This window comes from Lithobates pipiens, unplaced genomic scaffold, assembly GCF_037356315.1.
Source record: "Lithobates pipiens isolate NorthernLeopardFrog02 unplaced genomic scaffold, aLitPip1_a1.2 Scaffold_3, whole genome shotgun sequence".
In the NCBI taxonomy this organism is placed as follows: Eukaryota; Metazoa; Chordata; class Amphibia; order Anura; family Ranidae; genus Lithobates; species Lithobates pipiens.
In genome coordinates this window covers 40,307,170-40,313,863 of record NW_027507790.1, presented here as the reverse complement: position 1 = coordinate 40,313,863, position 6,694 = coordinate 40,307,170, and positions in this window count along the sequence as shown.

The window sequence follows — 6,694 nt, the reverse complement described above, 5'->3', positions numbered from 1 at the left end:
GATGCCACTTATTCTCATGGATCCCAACTCTCTAAATTACAAGAACTGGTAAGATCGCTCCAAAACAGGGCTGATGATGAGGAGGACAGGCAGAGTAGAAATAATGTGCGGCTGGTGGGCTGCCTGAGGGGCTTGAGGGTGCCAAGCCCATTATTTTTGTTAAGCAATTCTTTGAACAGCTTCTCTTGCTGGAAGATCTGCCACCAACCTATGTGGTCAAAAGAGCCCACAGCATCCCTACGGGTAATGGTCCACCAGGTGCCTCCACCCCAGCGGTATTTCCTTCTCTATTTTTTAAACTACAGGGACATGATTTTGGCTGAGCAAGGAAACGTTGCTCCTTTAATGACATCAGAAGTAGGTCAAGGGCATTCAATACAGCATGCTCTATCTCAGCAGGCTCCACATGCAACATGCAAACTCGGTCAAGTTCTTCAACATCCCCAGGAGGCCAGTGACAGGCTTGATAGTGACCTCTCCTGCTCTTTTCCTGCCACTTCAAATGGTGCATTTTTTCCAATGTTGTGATTTTCTAGTTGTACGTATTGTGCCTCTTAAAACTCCCGTTGAGTCTACTGCTGGTGTCCAGTTCCCGCCATCTGATGTTCAACCCTTACTCACCTCCGATGCTGTACTATGTTTTACTGAGAACATGGATCCTTGGTCCCTCGTTGTCCAAATTTCTCATGAAATTGCACTGTTAACCCCTTCTGATACACGGAGTATCCCCCCGAGACACAGAAGAGTCACCTAGAATTGCTGAACTTTCGTAATCAGCGGGGCTAAGCTGCGTACCAGACTTTTTCTTTTTTGTTGTTTTCAGTTTCTGGTATAACAGCAGGGATGTTTTAAGAACCAGCTCACCGGCTACCACGCTTCTATTGCACCAGACTGCTCAATACCTCCTACTGGACTTCATTCTCCAGTTTTCGCTTGAATGGTTAACACAGTAAGATTTGCCTGATGGAATGTGAGAGGGTTGAATGATAAATTCAAGAGGGCAGCTGTGTTTCAGTACCTCAAGCCACTCAATGCGCATGTTGTCCTGCTGCAGGAAACGCATCTGGACAGCAGCAGGGCCCTGGTGCTACACAGACCATGGATACAGAGGGCCCTGCATGTTACTTATTTCATTTTTGACAGAAGGGTCTCCATCCTCATTAGTAAAGCCATTCTGTGTACCATCCATCAGGTGTTCTCCAAGGTCGATATGTGGCTGTGGTAATGGATATTTGTTATCACAAATTGCTCATAGTGAATGTATATTTGCCACCATTTCAGCCCCATTTGATTATTATAATTATTATTATTTGATTTGTTGGTTAAATCTGACCCCTATGTTCACCTTCCTATGGTATTGATGGGTGATTTTAATACTATTCTTGACACTGCCTTAGATACTTCCAACCCTAACAGGCCGGGCTTCAGTAAACTACTCTACTGGGCCTCTATAGCTGGGCTTTGAGTTGTTGCGCTGGAAACATCCAGCTACTAGATGTTACTCCCACCTCTCAAAAATGCACCACTCATTGGCCAGAATTGACTTAGCCTTTGGTAATCCTTCCTTTTTAGCATTACTGTAGAATACGGACTACTTGGCTGGGGGTTATCTGATCATAACCCATTGTCCATCACCCTGGCTTTCTTCCAAGTTGGTTACAGGTTGATCATCTTTAAACCTCTATCACTTCGTATTGGTCCACTAACGCTGACTATAACTATAAGGCCGCGTACACACGCGGGGACTGTTCGCTGAAACTGTCCGCTGAAACCAAGTTTCAGCGGACAGTCCGCTCGTGTGTGGGCTTTCAGCGGACAGTTTCAGCGAACAGTCCGCTGAACAAGGTTTTTCGGAAATTCCGAAAAACTGTCCGCTGAAACCTTGTTTCAGTGGACAGTCCCCGCGTGTGTAGGCTTGTTCGTCAAACAAAGTTGCGCGCATGCTCAGAAAGGATTTTCACGCCGAAAGTTATAATGCAGTGTATAGGACGTCGTATTTTTCGTCCCGTCGTACGTGCCGTTCACGTCATCGCGCACGGTTTCAGCAAACTGTTCGTCCGTCATGTGTGGCCATGTCCGTCCATGCTAATTTTGAGCGGACTGTTTTCCGAAACTGTTTGACGGACAAAGTTGGGCGAACAGTCCCCGCGTGTGTACGCGGCCTAATGGCTGAATTTATGCAATATTTCTCCTCACTCTATGCACCCATCCTGCCCTATGATATTTCTGCTTTGGACTCTCTGTTGAGGAGCCTATCTCTTCCGGTTCTTTCTGAAGCGGACAGGGAAGCTCTAGACCAGGGGTCTAGATGGCCCCCTTGACGGTTCTTCAGCTGTTGTGAAATTATAAGTCCCATCATGCCTCAGCCAGTGGGAGTCATGCTTGTAACTGTCAGCCTTGCAATGCCTCATGGGTCGTCAGCTTGATACCCCTGCCCTAGACGCTCAGATTATGCCTTTGGAGATCAGGCAGCTATTTTTGCATTTTTTCCTCAATAGGCCCCTGGGCCAGATGGATTCCATCAGATTTTTATATATCCTATGCATAAATATATTCTCCTAGACTTAGCACATTATTTGCCCATTGACTAGACCAGTGATGGCGAATCTTGGCACCCCAGATGTTTTGGAACTATATTTTCCATGATGCTCATGCACTCTGCAGTGTAGTTGAGCATCATGGGAAATTAAGTTAGAAAACATCCGGGGTGCCAAGGTTTGCCATCACTGGTCTAGACCAACAGACTCTCCCGACTTCAATGCTTGATGCATATATGATCCTCCTAAAGCCAGGTAAAGACACCATGGAATGTTCCTCCTACCACCCAATCGCCCTATTAAATATGGACTTTAAAGTTCTCACCAAAATTTTAGTTACACAGTTGACAAAGATTATTCCCTCTTTAGTTAAATATCAGCCAGATATACTTGAGAAGAGTATTCACCCATCTACAACTCCCAAATGCAGGACCACCAACCATAGTCTTAGTATCTATTGATATAGAGAAAGCCTTTGACTCCGTCGATTGGCAATATATGCATAAGGTCTTGGAGCTTATGGGATTCGGGCCTCTTTTTAGAAAATGGATCACAATGCTCTATAGTAACCCCCGAGTGGCAATCTGGCCTGGACTAGGTTTCCCCCTTTTTGGTATAGGTAGAGGCACTAGGCAATGGTGCCCCCTCCCCCCCCCCTTCCTTTTTGCAATAACAATGGAGCCCTTGGCGGTGGCGATAGCCCTTAGGTCATCACAGGCAGTTGGAGCCATTCAAGTGGGCACTATCCACGAATGTTTCACATTATATGTGTATGATTTCATTGTGATTCGAAGGGACCTGGGGCCATCCCTCTGAGAGGGATTGACTATCCCAAATTACTTTGCCTCCTTTTCGGGCCTTAAAGTTAATTGGGGCGAATTGTCAATCTTGCCCCTGGGCGAAAGAGCTAAGGGAGTGGTGAATCCTAGTCTCCCACTTCTCTGGGTCACATTCCTTACTTACCTAAGAGTCAAGAATACTGCTAAAATTCAAGACTACATGCCCTTAAATTTAGGCCCACTAGTGTCATAACTCAGTCCAGGCATGGAAGAAGTTGCCATTGTCTTTAATAGGCAGAAATAACCTCCACAAAATTAAAGTCATTCCAGTTATTTTATACTTCTTACAACAAGCCCCAACCTGGGTGCCCAAATACTATTTTAAAAAATTAGATAATGTCATGAGTTCATTCATTTGGTCTCTCTTATCTCCTCGTATAGGGCTGAAGGTCCTGCAGGAACCTTAGGGTCAGGGAGGTCTAGCACTGCCAGATTGGCAGAAATACTATTATTTCAAATGGTATTTGCCGCCGTTGGCTTTCTGCAGGCGATGGGGATTCAACCACTGTACTGGAGGCACACAGTTAGCTTTATTCAGAGGCCCTAACTCCGCTCTCACTTGTTAGAGGAGCTCCGTGAACCCACCGCAGATATCACACCCACAGCAGCTCTCCTGGGGAGATTTCAGCACTGAACAATGCCATCCAGATGGCGGACATCCCAGCAGCCTCAATGGACCTCCCAGAACTGGTCTGGACCCCTGGACCAGTACTTTTCACAGCCTTGCCGTGCCGCAGCAGTGACTTCCAAGATGGTACCGACCGGTAAATACCAGGCCACACATGCAGCCTCTCCTATCCCCTCTCAACAGCTCGCAGAGTTAATTTCCGCATTAGAAGCATGCCAGAAGCTACTGGCCCCAGGGATATAGTTCCTTCCCTGCAAGGTCTTTTCAAACAGATTCTCGGCCATGAAGCACCTAGTCATATAGACCATGCTCATAGAGCCCTCTGTCCACTATTGGATGACCCAGACAAGCCAAGGGATATCATCTGCAAGCTACACAAATATTCCCTGAAGGAATGCATAATGTTTAACGCCAGAAGTGTCCGCCACGTGGACTTTGACGGCGCAAAGTTGTTGTTTTTCCAGGATCTTCCCAGACACACCTTAATGCAGCGCCGTGCCCTCAAACCACTACTCGAGGCCCTTCGGGATGCAAAGCTGGTCTACAGATGGGGTTTCCCTTTTAATTTGTCGGTGACCAAAGATGGCCGCCAAGTCATCTTGCGCAATAAAGATGAGCTGCCACAGTTACTGCAACACTTGGGCTTACCCACCATTGATGTTCCAGATTGGAGGTCCTCAACGGAGATCCCACTCCCTGCACGCCCACAGCCTTAGCGCCCTGCATGTCGCAGGGGAGGGAACAGGCGCAGGTATAGCGATGACCCCCCCCCCGGACTGTATCACACTCTCCCCAACCTCCCCCCCCTGCAGAGGAGGTCCTGAAGGACTCATGTGAACTGAATGTCTAACTTTATATTGTTTCCTCTTACAGGGACCCATCGCCAGGGTTCCCTTTCGATTTTCACCACTGCTGTGGTAATTTGGGTTTGCACATCTTTGATGCTGCTGTGATCTTAATGCCGAACGGGGGTTTTCTCTCTGGTGCTGTGCCACTCCACCCACTTCAACTCGTCTGAGTTATGTCCCATATGTGGGACCCCATGCTACTAGCTGACCTCCACCCTATTTTTGGGCAGATTCGCAAGTGGAGATACCCGACTAGTAGTGGTTGAATACTTTGGGATGCCCTTATGGCAAATTTTGTCTTGATGGTTCTTTGTTTTCTTGGTTTTTATGTTTGTTTTCTATTTTCTCAGCACTCCTTGATTCATGGATCAATCACTTGCAGGTCTCTTCTCCCTCCTGATGGGGACCTGGGATACCTCCACAACCTTGGTACCTTATGACTGCCCTGAAAGTGGTATTGTATAATGTCCGTGGCTTGGGATTGCCTGATAAACACAGTAAGTTGTGGCTCGAGACCAAATGCTTGGGGGAACAGATTATTTTATTACAGGAGACACACTGTCCCCTGCCTTCCCACTCACCTGTATGATCAATGGTTTCTCAGCAACTCTCCTCGATCTAAGTCGAGCGAAGTTGCTATAGACATACATAAACAATGCCCCTTGTCCTGGTGGACCAATTTACTGACTCCAATGGCAGATTCGTTTTAATTCAGTAACGAATAAAGAGTATAAAATTCAGCAATTAATTACATGTGCCACGATTGGTGTTGTTTACATGCTCGAGTGTGAATGTGGCCTACGGTACATCGGTAGGACCTCCAGACCCCTTCATGTTAGATTAGGCGAGCAAGTGAACAAAATCAAAAAAGGACTCAAGGGGTCGTGGCCTGGCTATGGAGGAGTAAGGACGCGGCGTGCCTAAGCTCCGTCCGGTCCGCGGGAATAACAGCAGCTAAAGGGGTGACGATTCCCCCGTTTCTCACCCAGGGTATGCCACAACGACGCTGGACATCCTCCCAGCCCACAGGGCTCTTAAACCCCCATCTGAGGACCCAGGCAACCCCAGGGACATCATTTGCAAACTCCATAAATATACTTTGAAGGAGCGAATTATGCAAAAGATGCGCAACAGACCGGTCTTTGACTTCGATGGAGCCCAGCTGTCCTTTTACCAGGACCTCTCCAGGCGTACTCTTATGCAACGGCAGACTGTTCGCCCACTCCTGGCGGAGATTCAAGCAGCAGGCCTCACCTATCGCTGGGGCTTTCCGTTTAGCCTCCAGGCATCCAAAAATGGCTGTTGGGCCGTGCTGCGAACCAAGGATGACCTCCCCCGCTTCCTTCACATCTTGGAGCTTGGCCCTGTGGACTTTCCGGATTGGCGCAACGTTCCAGATATCCCACTTCCACAGCTGCCGCAACCATGGATCCAGGCGACAGGTGGGCATCGCCCCCGGGGGCGCAAAAGGCAGACGGATGGACCTTCCCCGGGCACCTCTGCCCTTGGAGACGGACTATAGTGTCGCAGAACTCATGGACAAACTGTAGCCTCTTAAAACGACTGAGCTAGCCTATCTTTTTCTAACGGGCACCTAAACCATGTGAAGGGACCCAGAGGCACAAAGCTGTAAGCTTGGACGTATCTCAAGGTTGTTATTGCATCTGACTACCTCTGAGTTCTTATTCAGCATTGAGTCAGGATTTCCGCTGAGCGTTGGACTGCGAGCCCACTTTGTCACCCACTGTTTGGATGCCATCTCCCTTTGCTACCCCCCCCCCCTTTTTACTATTATATTCCTAGACGTCAGTTTTTTGCACTATTGGGGAGCACAAATTTTAT